The 20,124-nt window shown below is 37.7% G+C and overlaps 1 long non-coding RNA gene across 1 annotated transcript; it reads right to left on the reverse strand.

Moving 5' to 3' along the window:
* Positions 1–911: 911 nt before the first annotated feature.
* LOC123939810 lies at positions 912–8,437 on the reverse strand. Its single transcript, XR_006817984.1, has 3 exons — positions 8,359–8,437; positions 5,833–5,920; positions 912–1,055 (listed from the first exon to the last, which is right to left on the reverse strand). It is a non-coding gene; the product is annotated as an uncharacterized LOC123939810 (long non-coding RNA).
* Between the last annotated feature and the right edge of the window lie 11,687 nt (positions 8,438–20,124).

The following is a 20,124-nucleotide window of genomic DNA, read 5'->3' on the forward strand; positions in this document are numbered from 1 at the left end:
GGTTTTGCTTCTGGTCTTTATTATTACAACAAATAGTTAGTTGAACTATTATTTTCCATGTCATATAAAAATATTAGAATGACAGTTCTTTCTTTTTAATCCTAGATGAGGATTTTCAAAGGAATCTCACATATGTAAGAACAGGTATAAGGAAAAAATATAACAGTGACACAAAGTAACCGAAATGAACTGTGACAGTCTTAATGTTCCTAAATCTGGGAAGCAACAAGTATACCATTTAACTCCCTGCTCTTATCCTTTCCTGTTTTGATCCAGAATAGTCTTCACATAGTCTAAGGCCAATCCTTCCACCTGTGGTTCTGATTCTGTTCTCTCTTCCTTCATGTGGGAACATACATTTTTTCTCTCCTATGTAATCAACCTTTAAACCCGACCCAGTCTCATCCATGTCAAAACAACACCCAGTCTTGCCCCATTTCCATAGTACCCACAGCATCCGCCTACCCCTCTTCTCTCCTCCACAGCCAAACTTTTCCCGTGGATGGTCTATTCTCACTCCATTTCCTCGCCTTCCTTTCCCTCTATAACCCATTCCAGTCTGCTTCTCCCAGCATCATACTACCAAATAGCTCTTACTAAAGTCATCAAACCCAAAGGCCACTTTTCAGGGTTCTTTTTTTTTTTTTAAGATTTTATTTATTTATTTGACAGACAGAGATCACAAGTAGGCAGAGAGGCAGGCAGAGAGAGAGAGAGGAGGAAGCAGGCTCCATGCTGAGCAGAGAGCCCGATGTGGGGCTCGATCCCAGGGCCTGGGATCATGACCTGAGCCGAAGGCAGAGGCTTAACCCACTGAGCCACCCAGGCGCCCTTCAGTGTTCTTTTTAACAGCAGTCAACTGAGACGGGCCCACCTTCTTCTTGAAATATTCTCATGAGGGCATCAAAAATCCTACAGGAAATTACTGATCTCATATCATCCCTGCAGATCTATACTTCCAAGTCCTTCCTTTCTTCTCCCATTGTCCTCTCCTAAATCTGAGAAATCTCAGGCTCTTCTACTATACCATCCTTTGGGATTTGAAGATATATAGTCTGTAGAAAGAGAAGGAAACAATAGAGGGGCTCAAAAAAATATTACAGAAGAAGAGAGTCTTGAGCCAGTTAGAATGTTTGTAGCTACAAATAACAGGATATCTCACCAAAGTGGCTGAACAATGAGGGATGTAGTATTTCATATAACAAGAAATAAAAAGCAGTAGGATAACTAATTCAACGAGATCAGCACAGTAATGATTTCCACACCTCCAAAAAGCTTCCCTTAAAAAGCCCAAGGTGGTTGGTGCAGCTTCAAACATGTTGTGTGATCACAATGACAACTGACCAAAATCACATAAAAAATAAAGAAATGGAAAAAGGAGATACCAGGATCATGCTATGCCAAAAGAAAGGTTATGTAACAATATCAATATCAAGTGCATTGGCACAGATTCTGGAATAAAATCCCTTGAGTTTGAATTCTAGATGTTAGGGGTGTCACCCTGAGCAAATTACTTAACCTCTCCGTGCTTCCATTGCCTTTTTACTCTGACCAACTAATTCTTACAAAGGTCAGTCACAACACATAGCAGGATGCAGGTGACCCTGGCCTGACAAGAAGAATACCACAGCCTCTGGGCCAGAAGTCAGGCACACTTACCTGAGCCAGGCCAATTAGAACCTTCGCCAGGATTATTTACAGGAAAGCCAGGACGAAGATCATCTTCTCTCTGGAGCTACTAAACATGCCAAAACTTAGGGGTGCCTGGGTGGATCAGTGGGTTAAAGCCTTTGCCTTTGGCCCAAGTCATGATCCCAGGGTCCTGGGATTGAGCCCCTCATAGGGCTCTCTGCTCAGCAGGGAGCCTGCTTCCTCCTCTCTCTGCCTGCCTCTCTGCCTACTTGTGATCTCTGTCTGTCAAATAAATAAATAAAATCTTTAAACATGCCAAAACCTCATTCCACTCCCTACCTTTATGATACAAAGGAAGCTTTTGGAACTGAAGAGAGAATGTGGCCAGAATTTAGAGAAAAGCTAAAATGAGAGCTGAAGAGAACGAGGAAGAGTCTAGATAACACTGTTAAGAGTTTAGTTCTACCTTCCCATTAAGATGAGCCACAATTCACACTCTTTTTGGTTTCAGCTAGAAGCCAAGATTAAGCTACATTAAGAAGGATTTCATTTGCTTACAGAGAATAGTCCTTGTTCGCTCTATATTTCATGGTACAAATTGGTTGTAAACTATAGTTTTTAGATCCAATAGACACAGTAGTCCAATTCTTTCATATGTGTATGAATTTTGAATGCCCCTTCTCTGAATTTGGAACAGAAGTGAAGCTAAAGGAATCTGGACCAAAAGGGAAAAGTTGGACAGTTTTAATTAAATAATATGAAAATAGGTCACTGGCATTATCCCCAAACACAAAATCACATTAATCACTTAGCATTGTGCCTGGCACATAATAGGTGTTCAATAAAGACTTATTCCCCCTGGTAAAAACTTTTAAATTTAATACCAAAAAGAAGTAGTCCCCATCTCCAAAACATATACAAATGTCATTAGTCTCCTCAGTTTGAAACTTTAATATTTGAGTTCGATGATAGGAAAAATGGACATCTTTTCTGGTCTTCTTAAATTAAAGAGGCTATAAATGCTTTCTTCTTAATTTCAGAATTTGTCAGTATATGTGCCTGGCTTAATATTTTATGTAACTACTTTTCCACCAGAAGTTTATTTTACTATTTTTTTTAATACACAACCTTTCACATTTACTTAGAATCCTCTCACAGAGCATCATAAAGTTTGGATGATTATAGAATATATTCAACTCCTTACTACAGTGTCCTATGAATATATAAAAAATATTCATGGACATACTGGACAGAGAGAGAGAAGAGGGGAGAAGAAAATAGTATGAAATAAATTGAAATTGAGAACTTTGAAAAATACAATATTTAAAAGTACACAACAAAAAAATGTTCCATGAGTGTGTTCCTCACAAGCTAACCACTCCATCCCCACCCCAAACAACAACAACATCTCAAAGAAGAAATCCTAAGACCAAAATTGGCCTAGGATTCAGTAATTATATAATTTTACTCCTGAATCTGATGTTGACCATTCAAAGGAAGGATTTGGGATGAATTATATTCTGAACCTCATTTAATCATCTGATTTTGAATATCATAGTTCCTGTAGGTTAAAAAACAAAACAAACGGATTCTTTATGAGAAGTCATTGATTTTCATCAGGGCAAAAGCCATGCAAAGAAGTTAGGTGAATGATTTCTTTTGTCTTTCCAACTTCCTTGTGAGTGTTCTCCTGTTAGGTATTATTACAAAATAACGGGCTTGCAGTTGTCACTCTTCCAAAGAATATTTTCATTTTGCTAGGAGGGTCCATCATTCAGAGGAACTGGTATCTAACCGTGGGACTTAGGCCCTACCACTGGGAGACTTAGGGTAGGTTAGGGGAATACGGGAGACTTGAAAAAAAGAAGAATCTAGGTTTATCTAGAGCTCATCCAACTATAATTAAACATGAATTTCTAGTCAATGACAAATCATTATGAAACTTAAAATCTTGCTTGAGCTTTTCACTAATATCCCCAGCCTATTAACTTTTCCATCAATTTAACTGTCGTTTCATAAACTGGGATTTGGATTTGCTGGATCTCTCCTCCCCCACTTTCTTTGAAGGAGGGCGGGGCTGTGTAAGGGAGTTGAAGAAAGGTTGCAGTTCTAGCCGGCAGGGCTGGATTTCTAAATCGCTCCTGTAACCGGAAGGAGAATATCCTTGCAGGTATTCCAGGCCATAGCTCTCCAGAAGATCCTCCCACATGGCTTGCTTAGCTTTTACTTTCATTCTGTATTAAACAAAAAGTCATCTGAGGGCTATTTAATGCTCTGGTTTGTGTTTTCCAATACCAGATAAAAGTTAAACAGATGAACCATTTGGGGGGTAAGGATTGGGAAATCCACGGCTGCTAAAATGCTTTAAAGTTTCAAAATGGTTTTGTTTTTTTAAACCCATTTTCCATGTTCCAGCAGCTGTGGGTTTTCCCAGGGCTCCCCCTGTGGCTCAAAAGGGAGCTGCTTAATGCTTAACAGATGAGCCAATTGAGTTTTTAAATGCAAAATTAAACTTAAAGTGCACAAAGAGCACAGGGGAATCCACAGCCAAGAATAGCTGAAGGAGGAGAGTGAGGCGCAGGCACTGGGCTGGGGAGATTCAGCCTTTTTGGAAGCACACAACCAGCAGCAAGTGGGAGGAGGGTGCGGGCACATTTATCTTTTAATCAGTCTTACCAAGGGCTGCAGTTATACTCCATATTGCCAAAAGTTTTTCATGACTATTTGCCTTAGATTTATTTACATATATTTACTTCTTTTTTTTTTTTTTTTTTTTGAGAATAGAAAAAGGGGGAAAGAAATAGATGGATGGGCTCTATGGATTACAAGGACAATTATATTCTGATCTCCATGGGGTTTGTTCTCCCAGGGACAGTGAGAGAATTGGGTCCCCTCAGCATTTTCCCCTCAGATCCTCAGGTGTTTTACACTGTGGCCCAACACTCAGCGAGAGATCATCACGATTCTCAGAACATTCCGCTTTGAACGTGAGGAGCCAATATAATTGTGGACTTTGGTTGGGACACACTTTGGTGAGTCACTGGATAAACTGATCATTCATCTAAATAGGTGGACATGAGAAAACAATGCATTTTGGTGCTTAAAAGTAAGATTTAGCAACTTTTATAAAGTCTTCTCTGATTCAAGACGAATCATCCTAATGCTTTAAGGGAAAAAAATCTCCATTTTACTTGTGTAAGTGCTTTAACTTAAGAGGTTCCCAACATCATCAGGCCTAAAATTCCATAGGCAGACTCTCTTTCACTGAAGGTGATAAAATCATCTGTTGGATTCCAAATTGAGAAAATCTGGGGGGAACTGATCTTATGATTTCAACACATTTTTCAAAGAAATAAGTACCTTGGCATTCCAGAACAGAACACAGAGAATCCTTGTTGTGTAATCCATTTTAATTGCATTTGAGGAATATTTAGGATGATCTACAAACATGCTGAGAAATGAATGACAAACCCTCTGGAAAACTGTTGTTCAGATCTTGTATTCATACTTGGCTTTTACGCTAGGAAAACATTGAAAATCCTCTAGTAGCTCACTTTTGGAGAAATCATTTTAAGAGATAGGAAACAAAAATCCTGTTATGCCAGCAGAAATTTCCCACTAGGACACCAAGAAAAGGGTACTAGAAAGTTTCAAATTCACATTTGATGTATCACCAAGTTCAGAAATGACTAGTGAAGTCACAAGATTAAATAAGCCTAAAAAATATACAAGTACATACACATATATGTTTCTGTATGTACACGTACACACATACATATGCACACACACATTTCTAACCTTATCTAAAGCTACCTGTTCAATTACAAACTACATTCCTTAGGCATCTTTTTCTCTTTCAGACTTTCAAAGTCAAGTTTATTATTTAAGGTTTTGTGAGTTATCATGGCTCACTCTCAACCCCCAGCCAAAAAAAGAACAAAACAAATAAAACCAAAACCAAGCGCGCACACACACACACACACAGACACACACACACACAGAACAACAAACTATAAAAGAGATTATTATTACTTGGTCTTAACCCTTCTGATGATACTCGTCAACTCTTAATCCTTTAATGGAACAATTATTTTACCGTAATCATTTAACGTGTTGATTGTGAAATGGCAACTTCAAAAAGTAGAATGAGATGAATATTTCTACTCTGTATTTGGGAACAGTGTATTCAGAGACTTGTACCTCTTATGCAATCAAATCCACTTGAGTCATTGACTATATCCAGCCTTGTCACTTTGCCCGAAGGAAAGATACTGATGAGGTTGGGCTCCTGCGAAAGCAATCATATGGTTAATTGCTTTAGTGTGAACCTAGCCATTGTGATTAAAGCCTAGGACTCGCGTTTAGGTAGAGCAGGGTTTCCATGCTTCAAGGCACTCCTTGGCAGACCTAGTACTCTCTAGGCCTCGAGAATATGTGCTGAGGCAACAGCATATTTCCCAAAGGAGTTGCAGTGTTTGGGGGATCATTCAATCATTAGAACATATTCAAAGAAACCGGGTTAATTTGAATATGTAATCATTGGATCACATATTTATATATTTGCAACCTCTTTGAAAGGGTGATCATCAGAATGCAGATTTAGATAAAGAAGAACATATTTAAAACTTGACATATTCTGTGTTTGAATTTAATGTGAAGCTGTGCACACCCCCAGAGCGTCTCATACCTGTCATCTCATGATTATACATCTCTGTATACTCCACGGGGGCACTTTACATGTATGTAAATTAGAGAATCTACTTCTACTTTTTAATAAAATGGTAAGGCTTACCTTTTCAGAATTCCAAATTTAGTTCCCTCTCATAGAATTTGATTATCAATGATTCAATTACCAACAATTATCAACACACCTGTAAATGTGGCCCAATTGTTGATAATCAAATATACGTACATGTATGGATAGATTCACACATACATGTGCACATATATGTGAATAAATCTCTAGATTAACTTTAATGCATATAACATTTCAAAACTTTTGCTTCATGCTTTTTTCTCTTTTTGTAAAATTATGTAGAACCCATATCATTATTCCTCCCCTCTCCAGTGAAATGTTGGCTTCAGAGTCCACTTTTTATAAAGAAATTCTAACTTGTTGGGGCACCTGGGTGGCTCAGTGGGTTAAAGCCTCTGCGTTCAGCTCAGGTCATGATCCCAGGGTGCTGGGATCGAGCCCCATATCTGGTCCTCTGCTCAGCAGGGAGCCTGCTTCCTCCTCTCTCTCTGTCTGCCTCTCTGCCTACTTGTGATCTCTGTCTGTCAAATAAATAAATAAAATCTTAAAAAAAAAAAAAAAGAAAAGAAATTCTAACTTGTTAAGCAAGTAGAATACTATCCTCCCCCTTCTTTTAAATTACCCAACATGCTTTTGGAGCTTACACAAAAATGGAGGCTAACATGCATCGATGCATAAAAAAACAGCTTTCCATGTTCTAGTAGTTCAAATCCAACACCATTTTGAATAGATTTTTAATATACTCATGGGAGTCACACAAGGGTAATTGATGATGATTTCAAATTACTTGCATCTTATTTCTCTTAAAATCTGTCCCATAATCTGTTATCATGGGTGATAATATTCTGTTAATTATATAAAACAATGAAATTTTATTAATTTAACTATTTTATTGCTCCTCTCTAACCTCATAAAAACGACCCCTCTGTACATCAGGTATTTTAGAGACCCTAGTTCCTCAGAAATAGATACAAGTCCTAAGAGTTTAGGAAATATTAACCCAAAGGGGGAGCATATTACGATAGAGTCCTCATCATTTTGTATTGTTCTCCAAACAGTTGCCTTCATTTTCAGGGTGGATCTCTGAATGGTAATAGCGTACGCATCACGTGCCGAGACTGGGAGCATGCAAGACACGTTTGGCATATAGATTCTGTGTAGGGAAAAAATGTGACAAAAGCATGCTGCACCGAACCCTTTATTGCTGACATGGAACTTTCCTCTTAAACCCATCTGACTCACTATTTTCTATCACGGCAAAAATTTCCTCATAGAAGAGTTAAATATTAAAATTGCATGGGAAGTAATAGGGAAACATTAACCTCTATTCCCCAACGCAAAAATCAAATATGCAAATAGGAAAATGAGGGGACTCTGCTTCTTCCCCTTCTACAACTGATTAAATTGTCACTGCTGGAGATTACATGGGTTTTATTCCCTTTACAACCATATTCAATTGGACAGACAGAAAAATATATTGCCACAGACGAGACCCACCACCTGGGTACACTCTGCTTCCAGTTGCCTGCAGAGGCCTTGTCCAAAACTTTGCAGCTACCCCTCTGAAAAAAGAAAAGTATTAGATGTGATCATTCATGACAAACTGGATGATCTCTAAAGTCCTCTCCAGCTTAGAGAATTTAGAAAGACAAAAACTCTCATGACCAGATATCAGCCTGCAGTTTGCTTCTCAGGAAAAAAACCCTCACTAGCACACTCCCCTTCTCCCTAGATCCTAAACCACTGCATTCATTTGGCATGAGACCTTCATTTAAACAAACCCCGACTATCAGAGGCTCTTCTCTTTCTGTGTTTGCAAATGATTTCCTAGCTGATCGATCAATTTACTTCCTTGCTTATCAGTTTTGACACTGAACATACCCCCTCCCCTTTTGCACACTTGTCTCTTCCGGATGGAAATACTTGATTCTTGCAAAAAAAAAAATTGGATGTAGAAACGGAAGAATTACCTTTGCTTCTCTCATGTCCTGACGCGGTTCCAATAGGGTTCTCACAGTCTGCCTGCATTTAATAGAAGTTAGTGCTCAGTGACTATGTCGCCTGGCTGTGTCACTCGGCACTGCAGGCTGAGCAGAGAGCTGCCTCCCGCTGCAGAAGAGGGCCCTTGGTGTTAAGGGCGCACAGAACTAGTTTGTTAATGAGATCCTAGAGATGTAGCCACAGGAACAAGAGGAATTAGCAACTTAAAAAAGGTGATAGGATGATGTTTTGAATTGGAGCATTTGGGCAAAAATCTAACAACAGCAAAAAACCCAACCCATCAAACAGACAAACACAAAACCTAGCTAGCAGATGCTTCATTGCAAGGACAAGTGAACAGGAACAAGTCTATTTGCCTGTAGATTTGTGGTAGACAGACGTGTGCTACTTGGCTGTCGAAGGGAAGGAATTGATCCCCAAAGAATTTTTAGGTGTCCTTTTGTCTGGCTGGAAACTTCTTATGGCTCTTGTCATTGTATCCACTCAGCAAGATGACACAGAATTTTAAACTAGATCAGATCTCTGCTTTATCTATTGATAGAACTACAATTTGGGGGGAAAAAAGATATCTTCTCTGATTGGGTGGATGAAAAAAAAAACAGAGTTTTCATTTCTGGCATCCAAATGGGTAAATTTATAATGAAACCAAGTGATTTCTTTATGCCCCAAACCTAGAATTCCATAGGCACTTAAAACATAGACCCATATATCATGCTTAAACATAGACTTCTGTTTTGAGAATTGGAAAAGCATTGCTTTCTAACATCGTGGATGCCCTTTTCTTAGACTAAACCTGCTCAATGCAGATACTTTTCCTGTCAAAATTAAAAGCAGAACTGCGCATGTTTCGCTGGCTGGAACATATGTACACATCAACCGTGCATTCTCAGTGTGTGCTGTTTTCCTGCCTTTCCCATGTTTCTTTGTTTTTCTTTTGTTTTCTTTTCAAGACTTCCCAGGGTTTCTGTTTTATCATATTGTTCTTTTTGTATTGTTCAGCTGCTCTTTGACAAAAGTTCCACATTTAATCTAATTTTCTTGTTTTTGTTTAATTTCCCTACAGCTCCATATTCCCCCCTACCCCTTTTTCTTTTACCTCTTCTGGGACATGGTGCTTATTTGCGAAAACACAATTCCAAAAGTCAGACTAGTGCTATATGGGCGAACTTTTCTATTGAGAGTCTTTAGCTTTTAATAGTTTGGCTTTTGACATCTTTATTCTGTCAACCATTACTGACCATTTTAAATCATCTTTTCATCTGTTGCATTGCCTTTGCTATAACTAATATCTTTCTTTTTCATTCTTCTCTTGGCATCTTCATTTCCCAGGCACCTCGTTATTACTAAAATGTGATCCCCATTTAGTCAACACTTAGCACAAGCCCTGTGTGCATGCTTCATACATATTCTTTTGAACTCTTGCTAGAACCCTGAAAGGTAGGCATTCTCATCCCCATCTGATACTGGGCCTGATGAAAGGTATTGCCTTCCGGCAACACAGTAACTGTGATAGCAAGTATTTGTTCCCAGAACTATTAGGCACCAAATCACCTTCTCTTTCAACTAAATCATACTGAGGCAAAACATCAAAAGTATGTTTTGAAATTCTGTTACGGATAGGGGAAAATACACTCACTTGTGAAATTTTGTAAGTATATACTCACTTCATTATTTGTATGTACTTATACCTGAAATGAATACATAGAAATTACTCCTTCTGTCTTCTTTTTAATAGCATTAACATTAGTTTTACAAAACTAAATTTAGCAAAATTTAATTGCTTTAATTGATTTAAAGAAAGAAGTTCTAAACTCAAGTTACTGTCTTTAACAAAATTTTTAACTAAAACTAGGTCCAAATTTTTCTGTACATACACCAATTTACTAAAACGTGGTAGTAAATGTAAACAAACAAATTGTGATAGCAAGTTCCTGTTAGTAAAATAACCAGGGAATGGGGATTCTAGAAGCATGAAGAGATCATGCTGTCGGCAAGCCCATAGAGTGATACTAGGCTTTCCAGTAATGACATCAGTGATCAAATATGTTTTTACAGTTGTCAAAGTAGTGGATCAGACATTTAATCCTGGCCTGCTTGCAGCTGCTTTTCTTCATCCTTCCCTTCATTACGTTTGCCTTTGGAGAATAAAAATATTATGTGTTCCTTTATGTTCCTCATTCAGATTTAGAAACTCTCAGACTTTCTACTATGATGATGACATGCAGGTGTCATTCTCTAAACAGGTCAGTTTGCAAATTCCATAAACCCCTTGTTTAATCATTACCACCTCCTTCATCTTATTCTTGCAATAATCCACGCACACACAGACATACACACTCACGCACATGCGCACATATTTACTTTTAATAAGCAGACACTAATATTTGATAGTCCACTAGAAGCCTCTAAAATTGATCCAGAAGTTACATTTCTAGACTTTGGGCAAGAGCTTAACAAAATTCTCTTTGATGGGCTGAAGTTGTGAAAGCTGTTCTTGTACTAAGCTGCAATTAATGTTTGTACCCAGTGTCTCCTAAGGAATTGCAGAAAGAACAAAGTTAGCAACTAGTAGACCCCAAATTGCTAGAGGGCTTTGACCACAAGGTTAGGATAACGGCAATGCAATGAGTAAGAAGAAAAGACTGGGTAGTAAGGGAAACCTGACTTTGAATTTCAGTTCTATCTTTGCTACCTTTGCAGTTTAGGCAAGTCACTTTCTGAACCTCAGTTTATTTATCTGTAAAATGGAGATAATAATGCCCACCTCCAAAAGCTATCAGAAAAACTGGGGTACATGGATGGCTCCATCAGTTAAACATCTGACTCTTGATCTCAGCTCAGCTCTTTGTCTTAGGATCATGAGTTCAAGCCCTGCGGTGGGCTCCATACTGGGCATGGAGCCTACTTACAAAAACAAAAACATGGAGGACATTAGGAGATGGAGAGGAGAAGTGAGTTAGTGGAAATCGAAGCGGGGATATGAACCATGAGAGACAGGAGACAAAATGGACTCTGAGAGACAAAGTGAGGGTTTTGGAGGGGAGGGGTTTGGGGATGCGGGTTAGTCTAGAGGTGGGTATTATGGAGGGCTTGTGTTGCATGGAGCACTGGGTGTGGTGCATAAACAATGAATCTTGGAACACTGAAAAAAAATTAAATTAAATTAAATTTTTAAAAAGATACAGAAAAAAACAAAAACAAAAAACCGAATTATATAATACACAGAGAATTCAGGACAGAATGTGGTATTTCATAAGCCCAGTATAACAGAGCGCTGACAGCATCATGGTCATTTTCACTTTTATCAACACAGTGCAGTAACTAAAAATTGACTTCTCTTTCCTTCTTCCTTCTGGCACTATGTCCTGAGCCATAGAGTGCTTTATTAAACTAATGAGTGACATTCCAGGCCAGCTCTCCCACATACAATATTACAGCACTTGAAATGAAAGCCTACTGCCAAGTATTTAAGAGTCTAATCCATACAATGGTTCCTACTTTGCAATATCAACTTCTCTAAATAAATACCAAATAAATAAATATCAAATAAATAAATAAATATCAACTTCCCTAAATAAAAATTTCCAAAGCTAACCACAATGCCTGGCAAGTAGAAGAGATTCCGTAAGTTACTGTTAAAAGGAATTGAACTGAACCTATCTATCTTATCTGCCTTAGGCAAAACACGATTTCATTAAGGGTATGCTTTAGTCATTCATTCACACATAATGTTTGCCTTCATTCATTCAGTAAAGTACTTGTTACATGTCTACATGTCTAATGGTGCTGCTTCCAAACTAATCCACACAAGGGCGGGAGCTACTTCTTTCTTGTATATAACTGTGTCCTCAGTAGGTAGCACCATGCCTAGCATCTGAGAGGGGATCAAGAAATATTTGCTGGATCAATTAAATTCCATTTTTGGATGGATTCCTTTCAGGGTACACAGAAACAGCCTGGAGAACGGCATGATGGAAACAAACACAACAAACAATGTAGCGGTAATAAGACCCGTCTTTCACATTGCTTGCCAGGCTAAGTGTCATCAAATCTTAAAAGTTTGCTTCCAGCTTTCACTACTGTGAGCCAGTATGTTTTTGGCTGGGTCTGTCAGAGATTTTCTAACAACAGTTGCCCGATCAGCAGTTTTCCCTTGAAATAAAAAGGGAGAATGAATAGAAGTTGAAAAAATAGTGACAGCTACAAGGAACAGTAATAAATATACAACCCTGGGATTATACAAAGATTGGAAAATCTAATTATTGGCAGGAGGGGAGGTCTAGGTGTGGTAGCTTTATTGGGAGATCCCTCTGTAAGAATGAAGTAATATATTTTGATGGGAATCATTAGGATTTAATTGCTTAGAGCCCTTAGAAATCAGAGCACCACTTTAATTTTTACAGATGGAAAAGTAAGATCCAAAAGAGGTTCAAAGACAAACCCAAGGTACTTGGAGCCAAAACTAGTTCCTGGTCGCTGTTGTTTAAGAAAATGAATATCTCACCATTGTATCACAGGACCTTTAAAATACAAATGCTAACATGGGTATTTCCATGAACAGACACATTTAAAATTATCTATAAAACATCAAAAATCTAACCAAAAGCAGAAAATGTGCAATAAAATATTCAACATGCAGTTGGTGTTGTTTTCTATTAAAAAGGTTTAAAAATAATAGAAATGTCAGTTGTTCAAGCATAATGTACTTCTATTCAATTGATCCCCTAAATCCAGATTAAGACCAGAGTAGGTTCCAACGGGCATGCCTTTTTTTCCTCCCAGCCATTCATATTGTATTTTAAATTCATGTTAGCAACTGCCTATACAAACCAGGGAGGAAAAGGAGGGAGTAGGGTTAGGGGGTGGTGTTGAGCAAGTTTCTGAAAGTTTTGCAATTTAATCTCAGAAGATGAGACTTTTGAAGGATTCTTATATCAAGAACATCACACAGAGTTATTCACAAGTTGCAACTTGGAAATATTTTTTAAAAATTTTATAATTCCAAAATTGCAACTAACTCTTTACAAATAATTATTCAAATAGCCACAAGAAAATGACAATGAATTCTATAGCAGATTTGTTCATCTGGAAGTACAAGGCACAGATTTGGGGGCTATGTATTCAGAATATTGCTCTATGAAAGAAATGAGACAGTTACATTAATTTCCTAGGAAGTTACCACTTTGGGGTAGGTTATAATTAAGCATTCACTCCAAACTATATCGTCTTCCCACTGCTGTTTAACTGGGTGGCATAAACGTTCTTGAAAAATGAATTTATCTGTTTAATCTTTTATAGACGTAACAGTGAAGGGTGACCCTGGAGGACCAGGATCAAGGCTTTAAAATGAATGAATGTAAGCATGTGTAATTATTTCCTTCAGATTTATAACAACATTCTTGCTGTTAACAAATATAAATGTAACATTTACTAGGAAATAAGAGACTGCAGACGGAAATAAACAAACCTAGGATGTAGTTCATCTAAGTAAACACTGAGGTTATAAACCTTCAAACTCAAATATCAAGAGCTCTGCAAATTAATGCTACACACAATAGACCCTTTGGAAGCTAACTTAATCCACCCCCCTGAATCTACATGAGGGCCATGCATAACAATGCAGGAGCTGGGTTTCCATTAAGAGTTTCCTCTGCAGGCTGTCAGCTGTTTGAAGAAATAACAATTTCCTAGGCATGAAAGCTTTTTCAGAAGGTTCCCACTGATGTGTAATAAAAGTGACTTTCCTTTTTTTTTTTTTCCTTCTACTTCTTCCTTCCCCCCTCCTCCTCAGATGTAACTTTGTAGGGAGAAAAGGGCTGGACTAAGGCCATAGGCCCCCTACTAGCTTACCTTACATGGATTATCAGTGCAGGTGTTAATATAATTGAAGGTGTGGTAGCAGATACAACCCCTTAATAGCTTTTCCTATATGGAGATTACCTAGGTAGAGAATGCCAGAGTACCTGAAGAATAGGCAAGTGAGTACCTTATTAACATATCACCATTCAGCGGCAGCTGCATATCTGGAAGAAGAAGAAGAAGGGGAAAAAACCCTTAAAGAGCCTATTCATCTATGTTAATGGGCCCATTGCACAGCACATTGTGTGAGAAATTAAGTCTCTGGCTGTGAACTTCCTGTGCTGTGCAAGCTGCCTTGACTCTTTTTTATTGCTTCAGTGTTATTATCTCCTCCTGGAAATAAAAACAATCATGTTCTCACATTTGAGAAGCCAAAACATTCTGACATAACAAACTGGAGATGCTGGTTAAAAGTTTCTTTTGTCTCCCTTATTAAGTGAAAAAATATGTTTTGAAATTAAAGCAACCCCCAAATTTACATCAAAGCACATCAAATTAACTGAGCTGCCCTATGAATAACAAAGTTTTTTTTCTCTCTCTCTTCTTATAAAATACACAATTAAACCCCTTTCCTAGTTATCATTTCTTTTTTAGAATTAATTTTTGATGACAAAATATGTAAATTTATTCAAATTAGACATGATTTTTAAAAATGTGCAACTGGCAAAAGAATTGCTTTCCTCCTAGAAGATAAGTATAATAAACATTAAAAAAAAGAAAAGAATGGTATTTATCCTCAGCAAACAATTTCAATTTCAGGACAGGCTTGACTAGCATTTCAAACATGAAGATGGAAAAGGTAATGTAAGAGTAAAAAAATTCCTCCTTTTAGATTAGTTAAAAAACCCAGAATGTTCGTTCCTGCCTTTTTCTTGGTTATGACAATATAAACCTATATACATTTGGCATAAAAACGAATGCTCTTCAGATTTACAGAGCACATTACAGCATCATCATCACCATCATCATCATTAACATCCTCATCATAAAAGAAAGGACTAATGATCAATACTAATTGATTACAACTCAATTAACAGAGAATCTCCCAGTGCAATTTAAAGAAAATCTAGTTTCCTTCAGACTTGAGCATTTTCAAGTTAACCTAATATGTTTTACTATTTAACAGGTTTAATGAGTATGGGGACAATAAAAAGAATACTGTAATTCAATCTGCTGCTTTACTGGGCTAACGTACATTCTGGCAAAATTTGTCTGAGCAGAATGATATCTATTATCTGATGTTTCCAAATTTACCAATAATAAATCTTTATTTTAAGAGTATGGCAAATTAGCCAACAAAGAAACAAAAGTTGGATCTATCCAGGATGAATATATGAACACCACAGAGTTTGTCAAGGAAATTCTTGGAGCATTACAGACTTTAGATTGTCTTTTGGGTTTGGCTTGTTGTATTTAAAAGGAAGGAAGAAAGGAAAGAAGGAAGGAAGGGAGGAAGGGGTTGGAAGGGAGGAAGGGAGGAAGGAAGAGAGAGAAGGAAACAAAGATTTGAAAAAGTAGAAAACAGTGAAACAGACCCTTCTGTGGATGATATGATGGCAAGGATGATTCCTTAATTTGTACGGTAAAATCAGCATCCATTATTTGAAATAAAATGCACTGTCACACTTCTTCCTAAAGGGCAGGTAGACAAATTTTCCACATTACTACTCACTAATACTTCTCTGTTACATTTGTTTATTTATTGGCATACTTATTTATGGGAAGCACTGGAAGAGACGAATCTATTTCCTCGAAGAGTCAGCTGCTTTAGTCCCTGTGGCAGGTCTATAAATGGTACATTTTGATAGATGTTGGAAGGGGTTGCTAACTTTCTATTGACTTCTTAAAAAGAACACTTACTAGAAAACAGCAGAGACAAAACTTGATTATCAATTCTTTTATTAACTAGTTTATATTTTATGCTATTTTATATACACTACCAAACGTGGAGTTTTCTAGATTGAGTTCCCTCTTTTAGATTTTGTTCTTTAAACACCCTTTCTTCAGATGAGTTTCCTTTCATAAGAGGAACATTTTTCCCCCCCACACAAAATGCCCTCTTGTTGGATAGAGTTGTAATCTGGTTGCTGGGGGAACTAAAGCACAAGGAAGATCTAAACACTACAGTTTTCTACATCAAGGGAATAGTTGATGTTTCAGAAGTCATGGAGACCAGTGATTTAAAGGACAATTAAAAAATTCATATTAATGGGCCACTCACTGTCCTGTTAACACGTGAGCACTGTATGCACCAGGTAATCAGAATGACATTGCTGCCAGTGCGGAAGTGACATCAGAACTTGTCTTCATGGGCATCAGAAATGCCAGCCATCTCACTGCTGACTGCGTGACCCACATCTATTAACCTTATTGATCTGGAGTCCTGCTGGGCCTCCCTGGAAAACTGCTCCCTGCTGAAAGGCTGAAGTGGATCAATCCTGAACCATGAACAAGAATTCAATAAAACAACACAGTAAGGACCTTTAACCATTAAGTATTCCTTACAGTAAATCAAATTAAGGACCTTGCCATAATGAAGCTCTTTTAAGATTTTGAGATGTCAATTGATTCCAAGTCTCCAAAAGTAAACTATTGTCCAGAAGGGGCATCAGGCGGTGACAAGAGACACTTTTTATCTGTTGTGAGGTAATTAACTGAATATGACCAGAGCTGGGTTTGTGTAATCAAGATCTCTGTCATGAGTAAATAAGTGGCTTTAAAGTCAAATATTAAAATGTTATTATTTTTATAACAAAAGGGACTTCTATGCAGAATTGCAGTAGAAGATATCTTGGTACAAAGAAAAATGTCTGTCAGTGGCTGCTAAAATGAATTTATTTTACTTATTAGTTGTTTTCCATAACATGCTACTGACTTTACTAAGGTTTTTTAAACGCTTCAAAATCTTCTCAACTTCGTAGTTAACAGAGAAGACAAGTGGAGAGCCTCGGAGCTTCCTTCATATTTCTCTACAATGGTAGAGGAAAAAAAATCTCATTTCCTGAAAACCAAATGTGATTTTTCACTTGCAAAATTTGAGGATGGTACCAATACTTATCCTGAAGTCCTAAATTCATAACAAACGATATAGATAGGTTAGATAGATCCATCTAGATCAGATAGATAGATTAGATAGATAGGAAGTTTTAAAATAAAACAGTTTCACAGTTAAAAATGCAGAGATACAGTCTGTGATTTAAGAAATAATATCGGTCGGGGGCGCCTGGGTGGCTCAGTGGGTTAAAGCCTCTGCCTTCGGCTCAGGTCATGATCCCAGGGTCCTGGAATCGAGCCCGCATCAGGCTCTCTGCTTAGCAGGGAGCCTGCTTCCTCCTCTCTCTCTGCCTGCCTCTCTGCCTAGTTGTGATTTCTCTCTGTCAAATAAATAAAATATTAAAAAAAAAAAAAGAAATAATATCGGTCGACATTTTGTTTTCCAAAATACTTTCTGTGTGATAGCTTAGAAAATTCAGTGTTGGGATTTTTTTCTTTACTGGAAAATAAATAGTACAATGTCTTGTTCACTGAAAAAATGACCCAGTCGATTAGTTAATATGGTGAACTTAATACCATGTAACTAGAATAATGGAAATGCATGTTTGCCTGCTATAATTAGTGCTTATCTTTGATCAATAATGCCTAAGAGCTTACGTGAAACATTCAACGTAGACTATATCCTACGTTATCTCCCTTCAGCACCTCTGGGCAAGAATATCGTAGAGGGAAAAACCCCCAAATTACAGTTTTTCTTTATTGACGGCTCTCTGAGGAATACACTGGAATGAGTTCTGTCTGCCAACTAATTGATAATTATTTAATTAGCAATTTATAATGACAATGGGATTTTACCCCCCACCAGTCCGTCTCTTCCTTAAGACTGAAGTAGACAACCTTACGCGTTGGTGCACTAACTTGTGGGAGCTAAGGCAGGCCAAAGTGTGCTCTCCCTGCGAGTTCCCAAGTCCAGCCCGAAAAGCCGCGTGCGCCCCCACCTCCTCTGCTTCACAGCGTTTCCTTTTCCCATGACGGCGGATGACTGACACCTTCACAGTGCGTGTGGGTGGATAGCCTTGTTGTGTCGCTGTGGACAGTTCTAACAGCGGCTTCATTAGTTCTTTTTACAACAAAAGATAGGGTTTTTCCCCCTGCCTTTTTCTTTCTTTCCCTTAGTTGGCATGCGGGTGGAATTTTCCTTGGACCCCCTGCTTGACTTTTTTTATTCCAGAACTTCTTTAGAATGGTGCAGCTATTGGAACACTAGGAATTGTAACTGATAGACTGTTTGCAGGGGAACTCATGAAAGTTCTCTTTGTTCTCCCTTCTTTAACCAGGTTTACCAGCCCCTCCCTCCCACCAACCAAAAAGGAAAAGGAAATCCACTTTTAATTATACATTGATGGAAATCACTGCGTAGGAAGGGCGCATTCACTGTAGAATGCCCATTTTATACTTTCTTACAAGGGAAAAGGGGTGCTTGCCTCAGAAGAACAATTCTCAATCCTGAGCAAAAGCTCAAGTTAAAATATATCTTTCTCTGTAACATTGCTGTTCAGTCTAAGGTTCCTCAACTAATCAAAGAGCCTTGTTAAGAAATAAAACTGGGGACTACTTTTTATGTATATCTTAAATCTAAAAATATATCTATTTTAAATATATACAATATGTGATTTACATTTAAATAAATATATATTTTTAAACAAAAAAGGGAAGTGGCTTAAATATACATGTGGCATGGACAAATATATATAATGTGTAATTTTCAATTAGCTATATAGAAGGGCTTTGTGTAGATAAAAAGGGCAAGATTGAGTCTGCAGATCAATCTCAAAAAATATTTTAAATACCTGTTTGTTTCACTGAAGTTTTCAACAATTCATTCTTTCTGTATCTTCCATGCAAAGAAATAGGCATAGAATTAAAAAGGTTTGAAATGGAAGGAGGTGGAGTTGAAGGATCTAGTCAGGAATAATAGGGGGAAACATATATTTTAATGTTAATCAGTGACTAATAAGCAAACCTTAATATTCTTTCTAGGAATAAAAGGAAGGAGAAAAAAATGGAAAGGATCAAGAAATAGACACACTCTTGAAAGAGAATTTCAAGGGCAACTGCCTATTTATTTATTTATTTTTCGAAGGCAAACACTTGCTTGACATTAGAAATGACTTTTTTTCTCTTGTCTTTTGAGGGTTTGCTTCTCCCAGAAAGAAGGGTAGTGAACCAATGAGAGACTTCCTAGTGAAATGGGAAAAGCATCAAGCTAAATGTCATGATCATTTGCAAGTGATAGAAATCCAGCCAGAAATGGTGTTAAGTCAAAAAAGGGGATTTACTGGCAAATGAGAATTTGTTGTCAAAAAGAAATAGTCAGACTTCAGGTTTGACTAGATCCCAGAATACAAATGGTATTGTCTAGATACAGTTCTTTTTCTTTCCCTCCCCTGGCTCTCCACTCCTCTGGGTTGAACTTACTCTTATCTGCTGAGAATGCTAATGCTTCTGAAAACAGAAATTCTTCCATGGAAGAAACATTTTTTTGGCCTCTATCCCTCCAGTTTCAATTCCAAAGTAAGAGAATGCTTCTCTTTCTTAATAGTTTGTTTTAAAATATTTTAACTGAACCATGTTGGCCTGGCTTGGATCAGATGCCCATTGCTGGATCAGCAAATGAGTCCAATGGATGACTGTTCATGCCTTGGATCTGTGTTCCTTCTAGGAATCAGATAGGGGGAGAAAGTACCATCCAAACCCAAGTGGGAGAAAAAAGAGCTTTCCTGTGCTTAAGAACGTGGAATGGACAATAAATACCCACCATGCTGATTAAATCTCCTTTTTTCGGTGAATTTTGTTATGAAGAAAGGATGAGTTAACCCATT

The sequence above is a fragment of the Meles meles genome, chromosome 4 (assembly GCF_922984935.1).
Source record: "Meles meles chromosome 4, mMelMel3.1 paternal haplotype, whole genome shotgun sequence".
NCBI lineage: Eukaryota > Metazoa > Chordata > Mammalia > Carnivora > Mustelidae > Meles > Meles meles.